The sequence below is a fragment of the Ochotona princeps genome, chromosome 28, assembly GCF_030435755.1.
Source record: "Ochotona princeps isolate mOchPri1 chromosome 28, mOchPri1.hap1, whole genome shotgun sequence".
NCBI lineage: Eukaryota > Metazoa > Chordata > Mammalia > Lagomorpha > Ochotonidae > Ochotona > Ochotona princeps.
The window spans coordinates 22237920-22265862 of NC_080859.1; the positions used below are offsets into that span (position 1 = coordinate 22237920).

A 27943-nucleotide genomic window follows, 5' to 3' on the forward strand; every position below is an offset into this window, starting at 1 on the left:
TTGTCCTTTTTTTTTTTTGAAAGCAGAAGCTTGCTCTCAGGCCCCTTATGCAATTAGCTTGTTTCTGAGCTCAAACAGCCATGGGGGGCACATGAGCTGAGATGTTGGTTGTGCAAAATTTCAGGGGAAAGTCAACTCCAGTTAAAAACCGACCTTAGGTAAAGAACAAATAAATATTGTTAGATAATTGAGAACTGATCATAATGCTGACGCTGTCTGGGGAAGACCTAACGGTATTCATGCGCACAACAGAATAAATATGGAGGGAGGATTTTAAAGTTTCCAAACGCCAGCTAAGCAAGCATACGTACTGTCTTGAAATCTCTTACTGGTCATTCTCCTGAGAGATAGAAATCCTACTGTCTGTCTAGTTTTCTGGATTCCTGCAGGCCTTTTCGCTCCGACACAGGGATGGAACTAAGGCCATAGCTTGGGTTCAAACCATGAGAAAAATCAAGTGACCCAGTATCATTAAAACAACATTCATCTTCTTTTTTTATTTTAAGGTAAACAGAATGAAGGGAAGATTTTTTTTTTTTTTTTTTTTTTATCTGAAAGGCTGAGTCACAGTGGGAGAGGGGCACGGAAGAGACAGAGCTCTTCCATCTACTGGTTCACTCACCAAATGGCTGTAACTGCTGGGGACTGGGCCAGGCTAAAGCTAGAAGCCAGAAGGTTAATTCTGGTCTCCCATAGGGGTGCAGGGACCAATGTACTTGGGGCTGTCTTCTGCTGTTTTCCCAGGTGCATTAGCAAGAAACTGGACTGGAAGTAGAGCATCTGGGACTTGAACCAGCATCCACCTGGATGCCAGCGCTGCAGAGGGCACTTCATCTAGTGTGCCACAGTGCTGGTCCTAAAATACACTGGTACAGTGCTTACCTTTGTTATGCTAGATTTTTAAAAAAGATTTATTTATTTTTATTGTAAAGTCAGATATACAGAGAGGAGGAGAGACAGAGAGGAAGATCTTCTGTCCAATGATTCACCATGATGCAACAGCCAGAGTTGCGCTGATCCAAAGTCAGGAGTCAGGAGCTCTTCCAGGTCTCCCACGCTGGTGCAGGGTACAAGGCTTTGGGCCGTCCTTGACGCTTTCCCAGGCCACAAGCAGGGAGCTGGATGGGAAGTGGAGCTGCCGGGATTAGAACCAGCTCCCATATGGGATCCCGGGGCTTTCAAGGCGAGGACTTTAGCCACTAGGCCACTGCACCTGTTATGCCATATTCTTACAAACTTTAAAACTGTAAAGGTTTGTTTGTCTTTTAAGCCAAGGAAAAAAATTTCCCATTGCCATTATAATGTGAGTCGCCACTCACTGGCCCACCTTCTAAGGCGGAACACACTGAATCTGATCCCAGCAGGGCTACATATACCCGATAGGCACTAACTTAGCGTTTGCTCTTGTCTGAAGCAGCACAGGTAATGCCCCGGCTGCTTGGATAACACCAGGCAGTCTGCTGCTTCTTAGTGATGCTGAGCCTGTTTTAATGGAGCAAGGAATGAGTAGATGTAGCGTCTCTCAGGAATCGGACAAAAATTGCTCCAACCTGGAAGCAAGATACTCAGGTGAAAATCACCCCAGGCTCCCCAGAGCGAGTGCACTCAGGGTCACGGTAAACAGAGATAGGCACAGAGACCTGGGCCGGGGCAGGTGAGCAGGGCATCCAGCCAGAGGGGCAGGCAGCATTGTCAGCGGAGTCCAGGATAGGGCTTACAGCTGGGAGAGATCTCGCCAGCCAGGGCAGCGGTGGCAGTGCACAGCATGGGAAGGTGGCAGAGGAGGAGGGCCCAGGGCAGTGCTCTGGACCCAGGGGGCATGGGCCAGGGAGAAAGGGTAGCCAGGGTAGGAGAGAGTGAGTGATCTCAGATAGCAAGGTGAAGAGAAGTGCTAGAAAGAAGGTGGACCTTGTGCTGCATCCTGGAGAGACGTCAGGTATGACGAGAACTGGGCAGGAAGCTCAGATTTGACCCTGATGGGAGCCTTGAGCCACAGTCACTTTCTTCCCCCTGGAGTCTTAGCAGGAAGGAGTGGAGCACAGTGGTTCAGAGCACAGTGGCCCATCTCCCGTTCTCTACCCCTGCTTTAGAGAAGAAGCAGAACAGACTTCTCGTCCGCCCCGCATGTTACCAAGAGGCACTATGCGCAGGGGTAGAAGACAGTCTGGGTCCCAAATAAACGGAAGATCCAGGAAGGCAGCGCTTCTTGGAGCACTGGATGAAAGCAGGGAGAAAAAGCTCTGGGAGGAAATATAGGTGGTAGAAAAAACTTTGCTTCCTATAGGTGAGAAGGTCATGGTGAATGCCTTCCTTTCTTCTACCCTTCCTTCTTCCCAATCTCCCTTCTGTCTTTTCTTTGTTCCTTCCTTTCTTGCATTTATCCAACCATCCATCTTCCTTCCTCCCATACATACATCTAAACACGCACTCATACATCTATTCAACTATCCACCCATCCATCTACCTAACCATCCCTCTGATCAAAGATCCAAGCTATTATCCACCCATCCATCCACCCTGTAGCTTAGAATTAGAATTTAGAACTAATGCTTGTCAAGGTATGAGGTATCAACAGTAAGTCTGATTTACAAATTGTATTCACAATAAAGACAGCATTAACAATTATGGACTACGGTGGACATTTCCTACAATTGTGCAGGTTAAATTAGTAACTATATTTAAACTACATGTCAGAAATTTTGCTTTTTGCCTTTAACACATATGTGTGATGGGTATAGAGTGCTATTGCTCTAGAGAATGGGCATAATAGCATTTTGCTTGGAGAAGATGAAAAAGAGTGGCAGCTGGAGGCAGCAGGATTGCACGGTGGACCTCGGTGGAATTTGGGCCAAGCTGTTGCTTCGCTGGAGGTGTGAGAATCCAGCTGCCTCGGGAGCAGGGGACTGTCTTGGAGAGTTTAGGCTTTTTTGGTGTCTCTTCTGAGTGGTGTTGCTGCCACTTCTGCCCCATTCATCACCAACCACTTTCACCCCGCCCATCCCCAAGGCTTCGGACCTTTGTCTCCTGCAGCAGGTTTGGCTGCACTGCCAACATGTGTTCCCTGACTGCTCACTGGGATGCAGAAAAGTCTGGAGCAAGCCATATGGAAGAAGCTGGCAACTCCAACCTCAGAGCCCCGAAGATGGTTCTGCAGGTGTTGGAGTGACGTTTTCTTTGCCTGGCAGGAGGGGAGAGTGGAGACAGCCTGAGATCTCCCTGGCCAGGCACGGGAGAGGGAGAGGCTCCTGGAGCAGCTGAGGCTGCGGGTGTCCTCACATCCTCCACAGGAGGAGGCTCCATGAAATTAAAGCCAGGCACAAGGCTGGGGCATTGGCCTTGGGCGGGCCACTGGCCTGGAGAAAACAACAGGCCCTCAACGTGACCAGCCCCGCGTTCTGCACACTTGAAAGGGAATTCCTCTGGCTTCTCACCGGACTCCTGGGGCTCAGCCTGGCCTTGCCCAAGGCTGCAGAGAGGAGAAACAACAGAGTCAGGGCTGCCTGCCCTGAGCTTGGCTCTGCAGGTGCCCAAGGAGGCTGGCAACCTGCCAGAGTCCTGTGGCCTGCAGGCTGTGCCCATGCACTGAGTGAGGCCCCTGCTGGCACCTGGCTCTCCCCAGGCACTCCAGATAGGGCTGGGCTGTGCAAGGGTGGACCCCACATCCCTAGACCTGGGAGGGGCTCAGTTCCTGTCCCTGCTCCTGCTTCCCTGGCTCACAAGGTCTGTTGCTTGTCCTCCTAGATGCTCTTAGGCCTCTCCCAGCCAGTTGCTACAAAGGCAGGAGCAGAGTTGAGCCAGCAGGGGGCCAAGAGCACTGGGTTGGCTCAGGGGACAGGAGCATTTTGATGTTAGCTACTGAGATGAGTGCTCTGGACAAAGTGTAGGGATTGTGTGCCTGGTGGTCAATGTTGTCATCCATCACTGGAGGTGACCTACCCACGCGTCAACTCATGCTGGGATTTATGCCAGTGTTCTTGCTATAGTAAGTGCCCAGAGTAAGACCCTGCTCTGCCTCTTGCACAGTTACTAAAAAAACAATACTCTCTCTCTGTCTCTCCTTCCTCCTCCCCTCCCTTGCTAGAGGCTGTTGTCTAGTATGGCTCCATATCCTGTTTTAGTTTTCAAAATCTGGTGCAAGGCAGCTGACTTTCTTTTGCAGCCATGGCTCTCCATGCGATTGTTGGATCCTCTTAGCGATGTAGACAGCCCTTGTTTCTCTTTCCGAGGCAGACAAAGACATGGCATCAGCTCCAGGGATGCAATAAGAAGGCACAAGTCGGAGACTGGAGAGCTGCGCCTGTCGAGACCAGAAATAGACTTGTGCTAGCGAAGAGCCTCGGGTTACACGGAGTTTGGACAGAGTCTCCTTGCCCAGCCGCCTTGAGCTAATCTGAGCTCAGAAGGACATTCCCGCCCTCACTCATCCTCAGGTCCTGCTAACATCTGAGCATGTTTTGAGTAAACTCAAGTATCGGGGATGGATTAAAATAAACATTTCTCACTTATCAGAGTGATTTCCTTAGAGATGGAATTTTGTTTTGGATTAGGGTGATGAATGCATGAATCCTCAAACTTTAAGACAAAGACAGTCTCAGGTGGACTCTGGACTCCCGGCTGTAAGTATGCCTCCAGGCTCCCTCTCTATCAAAACATGAAATACTTTACTTTCTGCCAGGAACAAGAAGAAAATAACCAAATCTCAACGGGTGCTACATACTAGGCACTTTGCATACGTATACAAAATGTGCAAGGCTCTGAGTTTTTTCTTCCCTTTTCACTCATAAGGACCCTTGAGGAGGAGACACAGCCCCTGGAGAGCTCATGCCACAAGAGTGACCGACACTCACAGGCCTCCTCATGCCACATCTCCAGGCTGCATCTCAGCCACCTGCTTCCACCACACTCAATGTCATCTTCATGCAGTGCAGTACTGGGCTGTGGTGTGGCCATTACCGAGAGTCGGTTGATCCCTCCTTTGAGGAGCTGGCTGATTGGAGGGAAATTACAGGCACAAACAGGAAACAAGGGGTGTAACCAAGATGTTGAGCTGCTGAGTACATGAAATAGGACTGAGAGCAAACAGATGGGTGTCAGATGAGATCTGGTCAGGGAATTGCCACTAGAACAGATGGAAACCCTTCATGGGGGTGGATTCCGGGTCCTGGAAGATGAAGTGTAAGGTGAGGAGAAGCTGAGGGACTGACTGACTTGAGTGAAAATTCTACCTGCGTTAGTGGACAATTCCAGTACATTGGTTTCCGTTTTGGTTGACAGCAAACAGCAGACAAAGACCAAGTCCTTGGTCCATGCACACATAGGGGAGACCTGGAAGAAGCTTCTGGTACCAGCTTTGAATCAGCTCACCTCTGGCCACTGTGTCCATTTAGAGAGTGAATCAGGGGTTGGAAGACCTCTCTCTGTCTCTCCTTCTCTCTCTGTTAAAAAAAAAATCTGTCTTTAAATTTTTGGTAGTGATTTTGTGTTTCTGTTTGTTAGTGAGAATAACTGATAACCCTAGAAGTTCTGGAATTTCAAATAAAACAATGAAGTCATAAATTAAAAGGCAAGCAAGCCTATTGGAGAGGTTTGCTCCTGTCCCCTGGTGTTAGGTCTAAGACGTGTGTCCGCTTACCCTCCTTTTTGACACCTACTTTTCCCTTAATTCCTGTCTTCCTGCGTACTCAACTGGTGCGAAAGACAGAAGGAAACAAAACTAGAAATTAAATAAAGGTCAAATCTAACTGGGTGGAGATCTCAAAGCCAGACTTGGCAGCAGTTAATGCATTCCATAAGACACTTTAAAAATTGCACAGAAAACAAAAATCTAAAATACGTTTGTCTTGGTGGAAAATTTTGAAATTTGTGTGTGATTTTTTTTTTTCACCAAGTAAATTCTCCATAAGTATTTCTGAAGACGCCCTCCCCACCACATGTCCAGACATTTAGAAAGGCTAAGATTAGAGAATTGGTTGCCATGTAGATACTTGTCCCAGTTCATATCTCATGTCCCCAGACACATGGAAGAATCTTCTGGCCCCTAATTTTGACTGCTGGTGTATTTCCGTTTTGATTCATGAAGTTTCCTAGCACACCATTCCAAAGGCTACTTCTTTCATGTTTCTTTTGCCTGTCTTGCCTCTCTAGCTTCTGAAACTTCATTAAATGTTCTTCCTCTGTCGCATCTCCTTCAGGGCTTTCTGAACACAGGACATAGCCCAGAGAATTCATTCTTCCGGGGGTATTGTGTCTCAGCTCATTGTAACTATCTCCCCAATTGCTTCATATTGCGTGTTTCCTTTTTGGCTATTCAGCCACTCAAGAAAACCATGGGAGCATCTTCTTGTAATTACAGTAAACCAGCAATACACACAGAGCAATACTCAATCAGTACTGGTTAGTTGGTTCACTCATGCAGTCTATGATAGTGACTATAAAACTCCCAGTTCTTGAAACTTAATTGAGGATCCCAAGGAAGGAAACAATATAGAATGGCATGAACCCCATGGCTGGCTGGCTTATTCAAACGATTTTGCCAGTGTTAGGGCTGTCTGGTTTACAAAGCACGTTCAAATGCGCTGTGGATTTCATTGCTGCAGAAGACTTTCAAGGTAGAGAAGGAAGAGATTAGATCTCCATTTCACAGCTGAGGAAACCAAGGGTGAGGGATTTGCACCTGGTTAGGGGATGCTCTATTGCAGAGCGGGAGCTTGTGACTTTTCAAATCAGTTTAATTCCATGGAGATCTCACTACCTGCTATGCTATATATAAAAATTGCAGCTGGGTTCAGAAAAAAAAATGATGTGTATGCCTGAGTGGTGTGTTTTCCCAATGATCAGCCTGAGAGAACCCCTACAAGGTGACAATCCCAGCTTATTTGCATAATGCTTGGAAGTTTAGGTACCATGGTCAGCCTGTCCAGAATCTGTCACTTAAATCTCTGTAAGCATCAGCTTGTCCAACCTACACATCACAGATGAATAGCATACTTAACTCATAGCCCTCTGTTAAGAGTAAATGAGGATCTAGTTTAAATACCTGCTGTTACATCGCTATCAGACTGTCTTGATTTCATTAGATTTATAGTAAGTCTTTAAATAATACTGTAGAAATCCTGGGTCCAGCGTGGTAACCTAGCAGCTAAAGTCCTCGCCTTGGACGCACCAGGATCCCATATGGGCGCCAGTTCTAATCCCGGCAGCTCCACTTCCCATCCAGCTCCCTGCTTGTGGCCCGGGAAAGCAGTTGAGGACGACCCAAAGTCTTACGACCCTGCACCCATGTGGGAGAGCAGTACTTTCTAGTGTTCAAAGTTCAGATATTGTACTTATTTTGTTGGCTTTCACCTGGCCCAGCCAAGGCTTTTGAGGGCACTGGGGAGTGAGCTAGGAGATGTTGAGTCTCTCTCTCTCTCACTCTCTCTCTCTCTGTCTGTCTCTCACACTGACTTTCACATCAAAGTAAGTAAATACAATTTCAAAACAGTAAAACAAATAAAAACTTAAATGGACAAGCGAAGCATACAAAATCCCACTGTTCAAGCGGAGTAATGGTGAGAGTTCTCCCACCTCTGCAGCAAGGCAGACAATCCGATTTTAATAACACCTTGACTACTTACCTGTAGGGGCACCTGCGGAACTCAACTCATGTTTCTGGGGCTCAGGGTCAAACTCTAAATTGACTTTTCAAGGATCTTGAGTCAAGAGGACAAGTAATCATGTGAACACTTCTCCCTACTGTGACACCAACACAAAGAAATGGTGACACAAATACAATAAAAACTGCACATGTTAGAAACAAAAAGAACCAAAAAGTGTCTTAGAGGACATAGGAAAATCTCTCTTTCAACTTAAAAAATACCAAGTGTTTGTAGAGCTGAAGTCATGGGGTATATGGAAAGGAGGTCCTTTGGACATGGTGGCCACATACGCTGCATGCTTTGTGAGCGACCAGGCTCATGAGCCAGGCTCATGAACAAGGCTGGGCCTGTAACGATGGCCTCTCTGGCTATGCTTAGAAACATTCCGTTTACCTGGAGAGGCATGCATGCAACTAGGTAACCAGGCTAAGCTAAGCACAGGTGTAACACACTTGATGTCCTCTGACTGAACTTGTCAGGAGGACCAGTGGAGGTAAGCAGGAGAAGGAGCAAGCAGTCAATAAACAAGAAACAGGGGCTGCTGTCGTGGCCTGGGCGACTAAGCCAGCACTGACGAGGCCAGCAACCCATCTCGGAATGCTGGTTCCAGTCCCTGCAGCTCTGCATTGGAGCCAGCTCCCTGATACTGCACCAAGGAAAGCAGAAGATGGCCCAAGCCTTTGGGTCCCTGCCCCCATGTGGGAGACTCAGCTAGAGTTTCAGGCTCCTGGCTTCAGTTTCGCCCAGCTCCAGTTGTTGCAGCCATCTAGGGAGTACACAACCAAACAGAAGATCTCCCCACTCTGTCTCTCTTTCTTTCAAGTAAATAAAATGGATCTTTCGAAAAAACATTAGAAACCAATGTCACAGAAGCTAAAAATCTCAAATAAAATGTAGAAAGCACATAAAGAAATCTACCCACACATGAATCTGTTGAGACTCGACAAGCTAGGATCCACATGCCAAGACATTGAAATGACTTTGAAATCTCTGGGTAACTATGTTCTATATGCTTCAAATCCTCACAGAAATTCAGGAGAAATATCCTCCTTTCAAACAGTATTACATAGGAGGCTACACAAACATACTTCAAAAAATTCAAAGAAATGGAACTGAAACATAAGCTGACTTTGAAATATTGAAACCTGTGTATGTGAAGGGTCTCCCAAAAGGTCCTTGGAAAATGCATATTACAAAGGAAACATGCATGAAGGATACTAAGCTCCTTGTAAATTTTACTCACTAAGAAAACCGAGCACACGCACAGGAGACGGCACACACCTGGAAGAACATCTGCTTCCAAATTTTCCCCATAAAATACGGCTCTGCCAGACACTCCTGAGGCGCTCCCAAACTGAATCTATCTCAAACCAAGTTCAAGTCCTGTGGTTCTGTGCACCCCCCAGCTGGCGTGAAGCCTGACAGTCATTCTTGGCAGGAATGAGCTTTCTGTTAAGCTCCCGGTCTGCAGCACCCACTCTTTGGGATCCCAGAGGCAAGTGGGGTTGCTTTATTCAAATCTTCACTCTGGCCAGATGGCAGGTGTTGTCTTTCCTTCTGGCCCCAGGCTTTGACCCAAAGTAAAGTTCAGTTTTGCAGGTGGTTGAGTGTGAAACAACTTTAGGACAAAAGCTGGGTCTTGGTTTTGCTGCCTGGATTTTCCTTACGTAGATTTTTAGTTTAGCAAATCCTCCAACACCTTGTTGACAGTGTGATGCTTTGTTTGTGGAAGGTGATTTCGTATTTTATTCCATTTCAAAGGTTCCCGTAATGGTCGAGTTGTTCCAGATTTCGCCTGCTCTGTCTGTTACTGGGGGATAGAAGCTTCAGTTTATGTAGCCGCCAGAGGCAAGGGCATTTTCCACATTCCCTTCTTTCTGCTTCGTGTTTATGAATGCGTTACTGCCTACAAGCTTTATGAATGCCAAGAATGCAAAATAATCTTATGCATTGTTCATCAAGGCTTTTCAAAGAATTCATTTGGTATGACATGAAATGCTGTGTAAGACATTTGTAAGTCATTACTATCTCCGGCCTTTGAGAGTTAGTATGGTAAGCAGGTGTGCCCCCCAACTCAAGCAAGTCTAATGGCAGAGCTGGTGCCCCCCACACACTGCATACACCTGGTACCATATCCCGCCAAGGGCATTTCCTCCCCCAGTTCCTGAGAGCCTCTTCCCCACCCCTTCTCTCTTTCTCAATCTTCATGCTTTTTAACGAGCCTTTCTCTATATATCTTGCTTGAAATTACAAACACTTGGTGTGGGTCTTGTGGCACTACGATTAAGATGTCCCCTTGGGACACCTGGATTCCATATTAGAGCACTCAGGCTCAATGCCTGCTTCACATGTGGTCCAGTTACCTGCTAATGTTCACCGTGGACAGTACAAATGATGGTGTGATTTCTTGAATCCTTGCTACCCACGTGGGAAAGCTGGTTGGAACTTAACCCAGCTATGGCTTTGGGATTATCTGAGGGAGTAAATCAGCAAATGGAAAAAATTGCTGTGTTCTCTCTTTCAAATATAAGTAAATGAATTAATAAAATTTCATAAATCATGAAATTTCTAAACCATTGGTAATGGCCTTCTCCATTCTTAATCTCCCCGATTGGCTGTCCAAATGCAGGACGCACAGAAACAGTCCTCACTAGGACACAACACAGTTAAGCTTCCTACAGTTGAATATAAAGAAAAGATATTTAAATGTGCATATGAGAAATGACTGATAATCCATAGAAAATCTCCAATCAGATTCACAGCTGTTTTCTCATGCGAAACCCTACAGGCTAGAAGAGAATGGACAGATACAATCAAAGTCCCAAAACAAACCATTGACTCAGAATATTACGGTCAGCAAAGGTTTCATTTTTATATGAAGATGAAAAAAGGAACTTCCAAAGCCAATGAACATTAATTTCCCCAATCGTTGCTTTTTTTCCATTATCCTCTACCATCTTACATATGAGAGGGCTTCAACCATGGAAAAAAAATGGAATTAAAAGGTAAGTTTATTTTGATACAGAAAATATTTTAAAATCCAGACTTAGTTTTTTCATAAACACATTTTTAAAATAAACTTTTTGGAGCCTTTCATGTTACCTATTCTACTTTGGTCCAGTGACAGCGCCACTTGTCCAGTCTTGATAAATCTGCTTAACTTCTCAATTCCTTTGGCTCCCCAGACATCACTTAGAACCTTTCCTCGAAACTTTTCCCAGATGAATGTGTTGATGGACCAGAAGGTAGAGTACATTTTAATAGGACTGTTGCCATTCTTGTTGCACAGTGATCTTGTCATTCTAGTGTGATGGCTTGCAAGAAATTATCACAGTGTCCTCGTATCTGTCTATCTACATATACACACAGTCTAATTTCTATTGCCTTGGGTCTAGGGTGGGCTCATGAACTGTGTCAGTCATTAGACGGGGACAGAAATGTTACAGAACATATATTTTTTTAATTTTTATTTTTTTATTACATTGCATTATGTGACACAGTTTTATAGGCACTGGGATTTCCCTCCCCCCCCCCCCCCCCCCCGCTTCCCAAACCCCACACCCACGGTGGATTCTTCCACCTTGTTGCATTACCACAGTTCAAATTCAGTTGAGATTCTTTCATTGCAAGCATCTACCAAGCATAGAGACCAGCATCTTATTGTCCAAATAAGTTCAACGGTTTCTTGGGGAGACCATCTCTGGTCTGAAGGTAGAGCCGGCAGAGTATCATCCCGTTCAATTAAAAGCCCCGACATAACATCAGTAACAAGTTATGGAATTAGTTGACATGGTATTGAGTAACCAATATGTTAAAAGAGAAAAAGAAAAAAAAGAATGTAAGGTCTGAACCACATCCTGTGACTTCTACATTGACCTTTCAATTATTAGTTTATATACAACCGGGTTCTATACACCTTAAAATGGCTATAGATTGCTATTCAGCTGTCTCATGTCTATTTTATTTTATTTATTTATTTTTAAAGATTTATTTTATTTTTATTACAAAGTCAGATATACAGAGAGGAGGAGAGATAGAGAGGAAGTGGAGCTGCCGGGATTAGAACCAGCGACCATATGGGATCCTGGCGCATTCAAGGCGAGGACCTTAGCCACCAGGCCCCTCATGTCTATTTTAGTATTTAGCACTTTATAGCATTGAAGCATGATTTTGCTGAACCTGGCTGTTTTTCGGGTAGTCTAACTCTATAACTCCAACAAGACGTATGTCAACAGTTTAGGTGAACATTGTTAGGAGGGGTGTGCAGAGAAATCTTCAATACCCCAGTGAGGAGTAACTAATCTTTGTGTCCCATCCAGTGAGTTATAAGTGCATCCCCACTGGCCGTTTCCTGTCTGATTCTAAGCTTTCCTTGTTGTAGTTACAGAACATATTTAAGTGTGGGTCTCGAGAGCTTTTGTACCTTCCATGAGGAAAGAAAGATCCAGCCAACTTTTTGCACCTGTTGTCAGTGAGTGAGAGCATCTTAGACATGTTGCCCCTATCAAGCGATGAGACGACTGTGACCACATTACATAACCACAGTCAAAACTGAAGAAGAACTACTCGTTTGTGTCCAGCCCAAACTGTTGAGCCATGGAACCATGACAAAATAGAAAAGTTAATGGTTTAAACCACCAAGTTTTGAGGTGAAACAAAAAACCGAAACGAAGCACAAGTGGCAATATCTTTAAGATGGTTGTAAGCTATTTCTTCAGAAGCAAACTATAGGAGTCTGCATCCTGTCCCAGCACAGCAAACCCAGAGCAAACCAAAAGTCCCACAGATAATGCTTAAAAGCTTTGGGAAAATTATAAGAATTACATGAAGGGTGAGTAAACGTGGAAACTCTACAGCTGCAGAAGGCAACGGTGTTTTGAGTTAAGCTTTATGGTTTTTATGGCTATCATTGGTACCACAAGGGGAGAATGGAACTCCCAGATGCTAGTAGAGTCTGTGGATTGAAGGAGTCACTAGGTTTATGAAAGTGAAAGAAAAGTCTCATGAAGAGAACCATAAAGGGGAAAAGTAGAGACATAAGGAGAGAGAGAGAGAAATCCTGAATGCTGCCCATGAACTTTTGGTTGAACCATATACCTCATATGTGTGGGACTTCAAGTTTGCCAGCTGAGCTAAAAACAGCTGAACTTGCATTGGAGCTTATTGCTTATGTCAGGGAATACAGAGTTTGACATTTGAATTCAGATAAATTAAACCATTAGCCGAGTTAAAAATAACAATTTTTCATCGTAATAGCATAATGCAGGATCCCCACAGCGTATTAGCCCTAAGAGTCAGAACACATTCTTAAATTACTCCACATTTGCCTAAACAGGAAACTATGATGCAATCTCAACAGAAGAGCCAGCTGAGATCAGTCTAGGGGTGCTATAGATGACCTGGCGTGGGGCCCAGATTTTTAAAAAAAATATTTGTTTCTTTTTATTGGAAAGTCAGATTTACAGAGAGAAGGAGAGGCAGGTACAAAGATCTTCCATCTGCTGGTTCATTCCCCAAGTGTTCACAACAGCCGAAACTGAGCCAATCCAAAGCCAGGAGACTTTTTTGGGTCTCCTACGCAGGTGCAGGGTCCCAAGACCTTGGGCTGTCCTTGATTGCTTTCCCAAGCCACAGGCAGGGAGCTGGACGGGAAGTGGAGCAGCCAGAACACGCACTAACACCCATATGGGATCCCAGCACATTCAAGGCAAGGACTCTAACCACTAGGCTATAATGCTGGGCATTTGTGGCCCAGATTTTAAAACAGTGTTAGACCTATGTTCAAGGATGTAAAGAAAGCCATGTTCCTAATGAATGAAAAGATAAGAGTAATCAGTAAAGAAATAAAAACTATTTTTAAAAGAAGACAATTAAAATTCTAAAACTGAAAACTACAACATCTAAAATTAAAAACTTGCCAATCAGACTTAACGGTAAAATAGAGATAGGAGGAGAAAAAAAAAATCAGTGAACTTTAAAATAATTCAGTAGAGATTATTCAATGCTGAAAACAAAAGACAAAAAAAAGTGTTTAGACCCTCTGGGTACTGGCATCAGTATGAAAAGGCCTAATTTTATGCAACTGGAGTCAAAAGAGAGTAAAACAATACAGAAGAAAACGGGAAAAAAAGAAAGATTCCCAAAATCAGGGAAAAACACAAATTTACAGATTTTAGAAGATGAGTAAATGCCAAGATTAGGTTTAGCAGACACACAAACTGCAGATGCTCAAAAGTCAACATTGAGGAAAAAAAATCTTTAATTTGGGGGGAATTTCTCAAAGAGGAGCGATTACTGCTTTTTCTCCTTGCCGGACTCTCGCTGGGAGGGGAGGGGAGGGGAGGGGAGGGGAGGGGAGGGGAGGGGAGGGGAGGGGAGGGGAGGGGAGGGCCCAGCGGCCTTCCATCCTGTCGCTGGGGAAGGTCCAGGATAGAGACTAAGACGCTGATGTGAACAGCTCAACGCAGGCCAAAAGAGGTCGGTCCTGCATAGTCTCCCTGAAGTGGATCTGACCAGGAAGTCGGGTGGTGCTTCTTAGGAGCCAGGGCAAGTTCTGAGACGGAATTGGAGGAGAGAAAATTCAGGGAAAAGGCCTGAAAGGAAGAAAATGGGGAAGACCCAGGAGCGTTTGACCCTTTCATCTTTAGTTCTGTTACCAAAAGTTCATTCCCTGTTCCTGGCACCAATCAAATCAGTGAGAACAAAGCTTTGTGGTGAAGGAAAGAGGGTACTGAATTTGTGCACAGAGGAGGACGTGGCGGATTTCCAGGTCTTGGCTCTGCTGGATGAGGGTGTTGGGGACTATAAAAAAGGGGTACTCTTATGACAAAAATCATGAGAGCTATAGGTGCCACCGCATTGCGACTCTTCTCTGCTTCCTCGAGGTGATGCTTGAGGTCCACAGGTGGTGAACCAGGCCTCGCCCAACCGAGGTCCCCCTCCTCCAGAAGAGAGAGAGAGAGAGTAGACCTTAGGACACAGGTAAGTAGCAGTCTCACTCGGAGGCAACAGCTGGCCCGTTTTCCACTACAGGAATAAAAGTTGTCTGTTTCTGCTGGATGATAGCCACGGACATTTCCGGAATGCCCCTTCTGTCCTTCTATCTTCCTGCAACTTGCTAGAACCTTCTCAGGGTGAGTGCTAAAGTGAGGACTTTGAAATGTGAGAAGATGGAGTCTTTCTCTCCCCTTTCAATCCCAAATCACAGAGCTCTGCAGGCAGCAAAATCACTTTTCCCAGGGCAGGACTGTGACCCTGTGTTGACCCAGGGCACTCTTTAGGGCACTGAGGGTTCTTTTAATGATGGAAGACAAACAAATAACTAACAAAACCTCCATGTGTAAGCCCAAGCGTGGGCTGGTTGTCATTTTTTTTCCCCAACCTAGGCTGGAAATAAAGTTTGAGGATTGCGATGACCACCTAAGCCTCACCTGCTCCTTTTGGTCCCCTCCCTTCCATCTCTTTCTTACCCTACGTCATCTCTCACCAATTCCACCAACTCAATGGCACAAGAAACAGCTGCACGCTGCTTGCGGGGCCCTGCAGCAGGGGCTGGTGTCACAGAGGCTGGATCCCACGGCTGAGTGCCCCTGGGAGCAGGTGCACCCTGCAGTGCCTCCTCTGCTCTTGCTGGCCTGTCTGCAGCTCTTCCTGGAAGCAGAGGCCTTTTCCTGTGCTTTGCACTCCCCGCCAAAGGCTATCCTACTGAGGGTAAACAGCAGTAGTCTAAGCAAAGTTCTCCGCTCTCCGAACAAGGCTTTCAACTTTTCTGGGGCAGGCAGAAGGGGGTGGGTTGAGGACTGGGTGGAGGACCACAGGAAACACAAGTGACTCCAGAATCCTGGTCTGGCCTGCTATGCTTCTTTCTTTTTTCATTTTTTTTTTTTCCCTTTCCACCTCTCATTATTTCTGGATGGCTCCTTTGTGCAGGCTGCCCTCTGTGCACCGACAGCTGCTTTGAACATCAGGCACATGACGTCATCTGCCAAGCTGTGCACTTCTGGCCACATTTCTCTGAGGCCTCCTGCCGGCCAGCTTCAGAGCCCCTTCCCAGGAGCCACCTGCCTCCTTGCACAGGGATCATGCTCGGATCGTGTGCTCCAGAGCCATGGGTTGGAAAGAGTCCCCAGGGTGCAGTATTGAGAGGTGCTGGGCCCATTCCCAGTGGACTAGGTCATGGGGTGCTAGCTTCACAGAGAGGAAGAGGGCTGATGCTGTTCTGGAACAAGTGGAGGGGCTGGCAAAGTGACTCAACTGTCTAATCCTCCCCCTCCAAGCTCCAAGTGGCCTGGGAAAGCAGCAGAGGACGATCCCAAGTCCTGGGACCCTGCACCCAAATAGGAGACCTGCAAGCAGCTCCTGACTTCTGGCTTTAGATTGGCTCACTTAGGGGTGAACCAGCAGATAAAAGATCTCTCTTTTTCTGGAACTCTGCCTTTCCAATAAAAATGAAGAAATCTTTTGAAACAAGCAAACAAAAAAAGTGCATTAACTGAGGTCAGATTGGGTATCTATAAAACCAAGCCACTTTTCCTGTGATTTGTCTTCTGCCTGCACCTGCTGGTCTTTCTGCTATCTGTTGGGTTGTCACACATACACAACGGTGTGAAGCCCTTGTCGGATGTGGCCACCCCATCTTGGACTTCCAGCCATCCAAACTGTGTGAAATTGACTTCTTTCCTTTATATATTTCCTAGTCACAGGTTAAGTTTTTCTGTTGTAGGACAGAAAATGGATGAAGAGGAACAAATATTTATGAGGTCTTAGTCTGTGGACTAGGGATTCAGGGCCAGTGTAGCTAGGTGGTTTGGCTTGGGAACTTGCCTGAGGTTGCCATGGAAGCTTGGAACATCTAAAATTTAATTGGGCCAGAGGGTTCATCGCCAACATGGTCCTCTCACATAGGTATCAGCAAGAGGCCTCGGCGAATGACCTAGAGGATCCTGGAGTTTCTTGGTGACACGCAGCTATTTTTGCCCAGTTTAGGAATCCCAGAAAGAACTCAATGCCTTTATGATCTTGTCGCATAAGACCTCACCGCCAATTCCACCTTGTTCTACTTCTTATGCATGAATCGCTAAGTGCAGTTTTTGATGAAAGAAGGTGTCACTGCTCAAGAAATAAGTATTAAAAATGTTGAGAATCTATTTTAAGACTATTACACTAAATTCTTTTGCACATGTTGGCTATTTTTGTCTTGGATTATTTCGTTATTCTTACTACTATTATTTATTTGAGGGGCTTGAGTAAGAGAGAGAGAGAGAGCACACTCATTTTCTGGTCCTTTTCTCAAATACACATGATGATCAGGACTGAGCCAGGGGACTGGAACTCAATCCCACGTAGGTGGCCATATCCCTGCTATGTAAACCCTCACTACTGCCTGCCTGGGACTGCATTAAGAGGAAGCAGGAGTCTGGAGCCAGAGCTGGGACTGGAATCCAGGCATCCCATCATGGTGGGCTGCTGGTGCTTTCACAGAACAAATCACTGACACAGTACCATTTCATCTGTTAAGCCTGCACTAGGTATTTTTAAAGCAAAACCAACCATACCATTATCGCATTCAAGAGCATCTTTTAAAACCCGTGTGACACTTCTTGAAGTCAGTGGGATTAGCTCTAAATGGTGGTTGGCCTGGGGAATGGAGAAGGCTGACCCCTGCTGTAAGCTGGATGCCAGCAGACTGGGAAATGAGACTAGCTTTGTTGCATTTCCTGCCCGGGGCTGCAGGCAGGACAGGATCAGCTGTGGGGATCAGGGCGTTAGGCAGCAGGGCTCCAAAGATCTGACGGAATGTTCTCCTGACAGATCTGGGCACCAAAGGATTAGACACAAGTGGAGCCCATCACCTTAGAGGGACAAAGTTCATGTTGTTTTCCCAGGACTAGGCACATCCCACATTTCGCATAAACTTAAGACAGGGTGTGGCATCCATGAAAAATAAACACACACACACACACACACACACACACACACACACACACTCATACACACACACCTGTAAGCCAAGTTTATCAAAAAGGGAAAATTCTAGCAACTTGTGGGGTTTTTTTTGGTAATGTTTTTGTAATTTATTTGAGAAGGAGAGACAGTGAGAGAAAGAGAGAACACTCCCATTTGTCTAAACACTCCCACTGTCTAAATATCTGCAACAGGCAGGACTGAGGTGGGCCAAATCCAGGAGCAAGGAACCTAATCCTAGTCTCTCATGGAGGTGGCAGGGGCCCAATCACCTGAACAACCACCATTAACTCCCATGGTCCACATCATCCAGAAGCTCAAGTCAGGGGCTGGAGCCGGACACCAGACCCAGACAATCGGATACAGGATATACACATCTTCACCTCTAGGTTCAATGTCAGCCCTGGTAGTCTTGGTTAACATATTGTACACAATAGCTATTTCTCATCCTTGTGTGCCATAGGTGCAGAACGAGTATTCCTGGAGAGTCTGTGAGTAGAAGACAAGGCCTTCCTAACAACTCTGAAGGAAGCCTGGAGAAGGTGGGATCTACTAAGCTATGGAAGAGATTATTGGAGGGACACAACTGCTACCTGTGACTTGACAATAAACCCATACTACTAAATACATCATGTATATACATATATATGTATATAAATATATATGTGTGTATATATAGAGGGAGATATGTATGTGTGTGTATATATAGAGATAGTATATGTATATGTGTGTGTGTATGTGTGTGTGTGTGTGTATGTATGGAGAGAGAGAGAGAGAAACTGTTGGTTCACCCTTCAAATGCTCACAGTGGCCAGGCTGACGCTGGGAGCCTGGAACGCAGCCAAGGAGTCCCTCGTGGGTGGAAGGGACCCAACTGCTCTATTTGAGCTCTGCTCTTTGCCTCCCAGAGTGTGCATTAACACGAAGCTGGAATGCAAGTAGAGCCAGAACTGGCACTCCAATATATGGGATGTGGGTATCCCAGCCATATCTTTAACTTCTAGTTCAAATGCTGCCCCCCACATACACCAATAAACAGCTTGTGGCCATTCTCCAACTTGGCTTGTTGGCCCACACTAGACTTTTAGAGCTCAGAACACATTGTTCTGTAGAAGCAACATGTTCCTGGCAGTTAAGCCCACCAGCCAGTTGTGATATTGTGAAATCGATCTATTTGTTTTGCCTCAGTTTCCTGCTATGAATTCCTACAACCCTTGGAAGCTCCAGGCTGACAAATGCCTTCTGTATGTGGGCGGGATCGTGGTTGGCCACTGGCCCTTAGGGTGGCTTCTGAGTGGAGGCTGGTCCTTGGAAAGAGCAAGGCAAGGTTGGGGACTTCATTCTAATCGCAATGAATCCAACACTTTTTTAGATTTATTTATTTTTATTGGAAGGTCAGATTTACAGAGAGGAGAGACAGAGAGAAAGATCTTCCATCTACTTGTTCACTCCCCAAATGCCCGCAGTGGCTAGAACTGAGTCAATCCAAGGCCAGGAGCCAGGCAGGAGCTTCTTCTGGGTCTCCCAGGCAGGTGCAGGGTCCCAAGGCCTTGGGCCATCTCCATTGCTTTCCCAGGCCACAAGCAGGGAGCTGGATGGGAAGCAGAGTATCTGGGTCAAGAACCTGTCCCCACATGGGATTCTGGTGCATGCAAGGCAAGGCCTTTAGCCACTAGGCTACCATGCCAGGCCCTGGATCCTAATATTCTTTATAACAAACCGGGAAGAACAAGTACAAATGATTCCCTGAGTTCTGTGTGTTGGATCATGGGAGCTCTGGCTTCAATCCAGTTGGTCAGAAACATAAGTAAAAAAATCTGGATGTTGCAATGGGGACAGTCCTGTGGGATGGGATGCTGTCCCCACAGAGGTGGTGTGAGGACTGAACTGAATCAGAGGACACTTGACTGCCATCGACTGCAGAACCAATGGGCTTGGGAAAGTCCCATGCACCTGCTGTGGGCGTGTAGAAGGAGGAATGGCCTGTTTGACCCCACAGCGTCAGGCGAGTTCCTACAATCTGGATTTTTTGGAGAAAACCTCTGAGTGAGGTAGAATAAGCCTTTTCCCCTAGGCTTCCTCGTCCAGATGTTCAGTTCTGCTCTGTCTGCCAGAATTGTCACTGCTGTGCCAGCTTTGCAGACGGCTCTAACTTCTCAGTAACAGTGCTAGAGGAAAGGAGACGCTGCTGTGTGGGCATCGGGAGACCTAGGCCTGGGGTGGTGACAGTCAAATGAATCACGAAGGGTTGGATATGGTAGTGAAATGGGTACATCCCTGGACACTGGGGTAGAGAGTAGGGCAGAGCAGAAGACGCTAATGTTGGCAAGCTGGATCGTTCACAAGCTGGCTACCTCATACCAAACATTGCCCATACTCACCATCTTGCAAATCATATCATCATCTCTCTCTCGACTGCTGCCATCCCACGCCCTCTGCAGGCACCTGTGTCTCCTGATATGACTGATGCCCCTCCTCACTGGCAAATCAGACACAGCCCGGACCTCACAACAGTGTCCTTGCTTCCACTCTAGCCCCTGCAGAATCCATTCTGTACCTAGTGGTCAACGTGTGTTTGTGCCACAGCAATCTGATTTTCCATTCCCCAGCCCAAGTAGAGTCTCTAATGACCTGTCGCCATTCCTTAGGACCCAACTGAGCATCTGGGCTGAGCCTGCCCCTGGCTGAGCTGTGGAACTCCTCCTTCACCTGGCTCGTCTCTTCTCTCAGGTCTCTGCTGACTGGCCTTCCCCAAGCTGCAGGTGCAGACTTGGCACCCTGCCGTGCATGCTGCCAGCTCGCAGACTTCCTCTCTGAGCATGGATTGCAGCAGTTCATATTCAGGTTTTCAGGCCTCATGTGTATAGTGTTCTCTCTTATAGCTCTCCACCAATCAATGAAATCTGAAAATGCTCGAACCACACCAACATGGGCCCTTGGCCCACATGACAAGCTCATGGAACAGGGACTCTGGAAGTCTTTGCACCTTGTGTTTTGCTTTTTTATATTATGAAACATTTTGTTCTCTCCTTTGAGGGACCCCGTTCCTTGTGATGTGATGTTACTGTGTAACAGGTAAGGTTAGTTTATAGGGCAAGGCAAGTAAACTTTCTGATTAAAAATGAGGCTCCGACCATCATTTCTTGGGTTTGGGTTATTATTAACATGTGGTCTTGAGAAAGTACGAAGGAATTTCATAACACTCATTGGGAAAATGGAATTAAAAGTCTATTTTGATGTAGAAATTTCTGTTCATCCTTAGCACTTTCCATGAACGGGAAGGTCCTGTGCATGCATGGATCACAAAAAGTTATGCACCAAAACAACTTTATCTTTTCGTTGCATTTCCTGTCTAGGCTTTTGCAGAACACTCAGAGTCATCTCTTGGTGACTCAATTTCCCCATCTAGCAGGGGTGATGGATGAAACCACCACCTACCTCCTACAGCGGTTGGGAGGAAGACGTTATACCAGGAGCAGTGCCTGGCACACGCTGAGTAGGTAGGAGATTTCAACTATTATTTACTCTTAATCTGACTCCAAAATAGGAAGGTGGTGATCCTTACTTGTCAAATGAAAATCCTAGATGCATGGGAGAGACTTTCTTCAGTCACTTGTTTAAAAAGAATCCATCTTATCCTGCAAATAAAAACCAAAACACAGAAGAAAGAAGTGAATTTTCTCACGTTTTTGAGAGTCGGAACACGGAGGACATTGGAGCTTGGCAAGATGGAGATAATAAATCATGGAAACAAGAGAAATTTCAAAGCTGCTTCAGCCCAGGACTTCTCCCTTGCACGTGGACATCATGAAACTTGGCAATCCATGAGAAGTCCACAGAGGAAAGGGGGGCCCATGAAACTGACCCAGGCAGCAGCAAGTGCTACAGGAAGCAAGAACGTTAGCTCCCCGCCAGCTCCCTGCCTGTTCCCCGCCAGCTCCCCGCCAGCTCCCCAAAGGCTCCAAGCAGCCTCCGAAGCTTGGCCAGTGTCTCCAAGGCCATGTGCTCAAGCCACATGCATTTGTATTTTTAACAAATTGTGCTGTGTGCCCCAAATGAGAAGTGAGTGCCCAGGGAAAGTAAAACCACGACCTCACAGGAGTGGGTAGAGATGAGTCCTGCAACACTCGCATGTGCAAGGGCAGAAGTATTCCTTGCACGTTAGTCATGGCCTCCCCCGACATCGCCCAGGAGTCCATGTTTAGCTGAGCAGATAAATGCATTCTAGAACAGTCACAGAAGGCAGTACCTATCAGCACGTCAGTGATCAGGCCACAGCTTGAGCTGCCTCCCCACCCCCAATCCACACCACAATCTCAAAACAAGAAAACCCAGCCAGAGAAGCACACCCCTCACCCCCCTGGGCTGAGTGGTACATTTCAAACTACATGCAAATTGCCTAGAAGTCAAGGTGAATCTTGACTTCTGTTCTTGCACTTGGATTATTATTTGGTGAATCCTCAGTTTTGCTCTTGACCTTGACCATTCAGACATGTTCATCTTGCAGCATTCATCGACCTAGATGCATATATTACAATCCTCTTCTTCCCTCAGCCACCCCTATGATTGAAGGTCAAGTGAATTCTGGGGTGAATGGACACCTCTAAAGTTCTGGGTCACTGGAAGTTGCAGACTTATAAATTTGGGTACTTCGGTGTCAGGAGGCCATTGTAGGCACAGCTCCTATTTCTGGGTGTTGTTCTGAGTTGCTGAGTTTGCCACTTGGACCTCGTCTTGGTGTTTTCTCCTGGTCCCCGAGGTAGACTCAGTGGCTTGCAGCCCTCTGGCTTCTCAGATCATCTAAGGAACACTGCCATGCAAGGTGGGGCTTTCCTGAGGGGTCAAGGCCAGGCCACCCCCATGCTTACCCAGGCTCTTTTGGTTGGCTGCATTATAAACTCTGGTACACAGAGAAGTAAGGGCTCAGAGTGGCTCCAGCAGCCTGAAGAGACAGGTCACCTGCCTTGCCTAACGGGAAGGACCAGACAATTCCAGCCTCAGAGCCCCGAAGATAGTTCTGCAGGTGTTGGAGGTGACATTTCCTTTGCCTGGCAGAGGAGGAGAGGGAACACAGCCCTGTCTGGGCTCTTGCCCATAGGGCAGCGTGGGCGGAACCTGGAGGGGCTGCGGGTGTCCTCAGATCCTCCACAGGAGGAGGCTCCATAAAATCAAAGCCAGGCACAAGGCTGGGGCATTGACCTTGGGCGGGCCACTGGCCTGGAGAAAACAACAGGCCCTCAACGTGACCAGCCCCGCGTTCTGCACACTTGAAAGGGAATTCCTCTGGCTTCTCACCGGACTCCTGGGGCTCGGCCTGGCCTTGCCCAAGGCTGCAGAGAGGAGAAACAACAGAGTCAGGGCTGCCTGCCCTGAGCTTGGCTCTGCAGGTGCCCAAGGAGGCTGGCAGCCTGCCAGAGTCCTGTGGCCTGCAGGCTGTACCCATGCACTGAGTGAGGCCCCTGCTGGCACCTGGCTCTCCCCAGGCACTCCAGATAGGGCTGGGCTGTGCAAGGGTGGACCCCACATCCCTAGACCTGGGAGGGGCTCAGTTCCTGTCCCTGCTCCTGCTTCCCTGGCTCACAAGGTCTGTTGCTTGTCCTCCTAGATGCTCTTAGGCCTCTCCCAGCCAGTTGCTACAAAGGCAGGAGCAGAGTTGAGCCAGCAGGGGGCCAAGAGCACTGGGTTGGCTCAGGGGACAGGAGCATTTCCAGAGTGAGACCCGGCTCTGGCTCTTGTACACTTACTGCATGTGTCTTGCACACTAATAGCGTTGTGTCCGGCTGGTAGACACATGCCACCTCAGGTAGGTAGGCAGGAGTATAGGTAATAGGAAAGAAAACAGTTGGGACGATAACAGTAGGCAATCTTACAGGTTCTAGTACCCAATCTTACAAATTCACTGAACCGATTCCTTTCATCCCAGAGCATGCTTTGAGTGCTCTCTGCCCATGGGGGTAAGCCTGCACCCCACGTTTGTTCACATGGGGTGAGTGAGGAAGTAGCTGAAGGCTGGTGTTTCTTTCGCTGCCACAAACATCCCCAGAGGCCCTGGTTCCTGCTTGTGGTAAAGATGGTCTTAGCCAGACCTGACTCCTCTGTACCCCAAACCGTGACGGGTGTCAGTGGTCCCCCAGAATTCCAAGGGTGCTCCCTGGGAAGTAAGACTTCCCTGCCTTTTTTCTGCTCCTTCTTCACAACTTTCCCAGTTTTCTCCCTTCCCCAAAACGGCTGCTGGTCAATCCAAGACCTGTGCTTTGTCCCAATTCTTTCCAAGCACGTGAGAAAGTGGTACCGGTTCGCCAACGGTTTTGACTAAAGCCCAGAAGCATCGGGAGGGTAGAGGCAGCATGCAGTCCACAGCAGCTGGGAGATAAATGGGCCCGGCAGCCAGCGTGGGGAAGGCCTTCCTTTCTTTTTCTTCCATCAGCAAAGATGGACGCCGAGTGTGGTCCACGGCAGGTGGGTCGGAGACCCATGCACAAATCTATTACTCAATCCTGCAGGAGCTCTCGAGGATCCAGTGTTTCTCTGTGTTTCCAAGGGCCTAGAAAAGCCGGCAGCCCTTGGCTGAGAAGCCAAGACGCCCTCTCTTGCAGGCTACACATTTGCCTGGGCGAGCAGCGCCACGGAGCTGCCTTCGCCCTGCTCACAGTCGACATGACATGATTTGTTCCCTTTTGGCTGGGTCTGTTCTGCAAAGCAGACAACGGAGGCTGCAGGCAAGCCCAGGAGAGCCCGGCCTTCGGGAGCCCCAGTTGTTTGGACAAGGACAGGCCACTAAGGCGTTCTCATCCTCTCAAAACTCCTAGGCAGAGAGCAGAATTTGAGGAATTCCTTTTTTTTTTTCCAAAGCTTTTTTTTTTTTTTTTTTTTTTTTTTTTTTTTTTTTTTTGCCCCTTCCAACATTTTGTTTAAGAGCAATGAGATGTCTATCTTCTGTTTCCTTATTTTTTTTTCAGGAAAGCAAAGGGTTGTTGACTTCCTCCCTCTCCCCTCCCTTCCTTCCTTCTTCCCGAAGGTACTCATCTGAGAAAAAGAGAACGAAGTATTGTTCCTGTTCTCTTTCTTAAGTCATTTGAAACACTGTCCCTGCGAGTTCTTTACAATCCCTGCAGTCTGTACACAAGAGAAAGAGGGAGAGAGACAGACAGACAGAGAGAAAAAGAGAGAGAGAGAGAGCCACAGCCAGGGACCAGGTAAAGCAGTGGGACCGCTGGAGCCATTCAGTCCTCAGGAACTGGTAAGTTTCCCGGGCCATCACGTCTGTGTCCCTGGGCTGGGGACTGGCTGGGGGCGTCTTCAACAGATCAGCCCTGACTGAGGTTGTCACTGATGGGCAACCCAGGCTGTCGGCTTCTGTGTTGACTGCAAGAGAACACGGATGCTTCGCAGAGTTGATGTGGGGTGGGGGGACTGCGAAGCGCCTTGCAGAGGGGCTGCAGGAGGATAACACGGTGGCAAATGGGAATCTGGGCATGGACCCTATGGCTGGGGGAAACCGGGAGCCCCTGGGAGGATGGGATGCATTATACTGGAGAATTTCATTCTTGTCTGGCACGGTAGTCTTCCAGGCAACTAACTACTCCTATCAGGGCATCCGGTAAGATTTGTGGTCTGCGTTGAGGTTTCTGTGACATCTTGGCTGGATGGAGACACATGTCTGTGTTTTGTTCTTTTCCATTCCGCACCCCGTTCCCAAAAGACGACCATTAATGGGTGACTGTATCGCTGAAGTATAGGAAGGAAATACAGAAGGGGTCAGACTGCGGTGGGGGGCTTGTGTGGTCAAGTTCAACACGTGGGTTAAGTGTCAATTTATTAGTCCCTGTCAGTGGGAGAGGTCGTGCGCCACACAGAAGATCTGGGAGCAGAGAGCTGTGGTTTTGGCAAATAGCATGCAACCACAATGAGCAAGCTAGGCTGGATCATTTGTGCCAATGGGAGAGAAAAACTTAAACCAGAGACACAGCAGGGAGATGGTTGCCCTTTGCCTGGTTTCCCAAGTACCAACTGGAATACAGCAAGCAAGTCAACTTGCTTTTGAAGGTGTGATGTGCTTCATTTAAATTTGTCAGAAAGGATAATATTACCAAGAACTCATTATAGCAAGTCATTAGGGAGCCAAGATCGTGTTGTCAAAATTAGGTCAGCAAGGTTGCTTTAGACATTGTGCGCATTTGCTAATGTTAACAGGTTACCTGGAGAGAAACCGAGTGGGTGAATACTCTTCTTAAAAGATTCATTTTCATGAAACTTTTTGATTGGAGCCTTCCAGAATGTGAAGAGCATGGGAAAAGAAAACCTAGCTGCATTCTCATTTTAAAATTAATTTGGCCAGACTATGCTTTAACCAAAATCAGGTCATTAATCTTTGGGCAAAACCGAGCCATCAGCTTAACAAAGATGAGAAAATAGGACAGACGTGAACTGTTACATGGATTTTGCTCCATAGTCAGATGTCCTTGTTTCTTCTCCTTTTTTCATGGGTCTTCTGTTAGGAGGAGGGGGATTGTCTTTGCTTTCCTGATGATGCAAAATTATTCCAAAAATAATAATTGAAAGGAGTTTCCAGGACCGTCGCCGCTTACCCCAATCACCCCGTCGTCAGAGCTTCTTCAGGGCATAAGGTGGCTGGTATACATGATCTAGTGCATTTCGCATCATATCTCAGCAATGGGTATCCTGGAGGGAGACGCGGGGCCGTGATCCCAACACACTCGTTTCAGTTTCATTTCTCCTTGATAATGTACTTAATGCTCTGTACAATTAATTTTGCAGAACACGCTGTGGTTTAGGCCATTGAATAAAGGCATTAAGTGCAACACAAATGAGACAAATGGAAGCAGACTTACTCTAACTAGAGACAAACGCAGGTCACAGTATGTAGGCCAACAGTCAGACATCAGCACCCCTTCCAGCCTGTCTCTTTGTGAGGTCATGAGATGAAGGATTGAGTATAGGTGATGTTCTTTGAAAGGAAAATAAAGTATTCTCTATTGGCACTCAAATTGTTGAGTCATTGTCACGAGAATATATGCTCCACGTTGGGAGAAAAAAAAAAATTCAGTTTTCTGAAGAATGAAGTCACTGATGAATTTAGCCTGCTTGCCAGCACTCACCCTATCTTTAGTCAACTCCAAGGAGTGACTTGATGTTTGTGGAAACTTCCAGAATGTGATTCGTCTTGGGGGTCATCAGAGGTTCTTTTGTGAGATCATGAGGGGAATTCCATCCTAGAATACGATTCAGAATTGACTCCTATGAATTTTCAATACTTGATTTCTGCCCCCCAACCAAACCCCAAATTGCCAATTTGTCCTATCCATTACAAAGCCTGTTAGGGTATGCGTGTAGGTCTGTGTGCTGTAACATGAATCAGGTTAGAGTGAGGAAGACATCAAATGCACACAGACTCCGCTGTTGTACAAATCTGGGGTGACATTCAGCTTTGACTTTGGGTCTTAAGGCCAAATACTGAATTCCTCTAAACCTCAGGGTCTCCCAAGCATAAAACGCATAAAACAGTGACCTTGGAAGAATACAATGATATTATTGATGTAAATCAGATAACACAATGCTTGGTGACTAGCCCTCCAATGTCGGCTGCAAGCTTTTAAGCCTTGTGTAGCAAACACTTGGAAGTACTATATTCCTTCATGTGAGTGTCCTGTAATTTGAATTCTTATCAGTGTTCAATGCTAGACAAAATCTGTCTCAGCCAAATATGACTCTTCATAGCTTTACGGCTGTGCACACAGAGAATGAATGTGCTCTGAGTCACGGAGCCTTGTGGCAGCTGAGAAGGTGCAGTTGAATGTGATGCTGTTCAACCGCAGCTGGCACAGGTGCTGGATGTAGCCTCATCAAATGCCAGCTGTGTTCCATAGAGTTCAGTGCAAAGTGTGGAGGGCTCTATTACCTCTCATTCACCCCCCTCCCCAAGCTATGGGACTCAGGATCATGGGTGACCTTTTCCGTGTCTGTGACGAGCTGTAGGCACTTTTTGGGGAGAGAGCCATGGCTGTGCATAGAAGCAGACAGGAGTGAAGGGTCATGAAGAGGCACATTTCTCCCTGACCCAAGGCTGAACACACTTGGAGTTCCCTCTGCTTAAAGGTTTTAGCTGCTGAACAACCTTTGTGTGGATAGGTACCTGGAGTCATCACCAGGTTTGTGGAAAGCATGTGTTTGGGGGGATGAAGACAAGACCATGCATAGATTTTAAAGGTTTTAATATCAAAATCACGATCCCTTAATGTGTGCATCTGTGTGTATGCTTTCATGTGTATACATGTGTGTGCTGTGTCTGTGTGTATGTGTACATGTGTGTGCTCCGAAACAAC

General features: G+C 46.8%; 1 protein-coding gene across 1 annotated transcript in view; it reads left to right on the forward strand.

Annotated features, from left to right (window-relative positions):
• Nucleotides 1-24509: 24509 nt before the first annotated feature.
• ZNF366 (zinc finger protein 366) overlaps nt 24510-27943 on the forward strand; it is a 60690-nt gene continuing 57256 nt past the window's right edge. The window contains exon 1 of the mRNA XM_004586158.2: nt 24510-24840. The gene's annotated coding sequence lies outside the window, so the exon portion shown is untranslated. The remainder of the gene's footprint in view (nt 24841-27943) is intronic.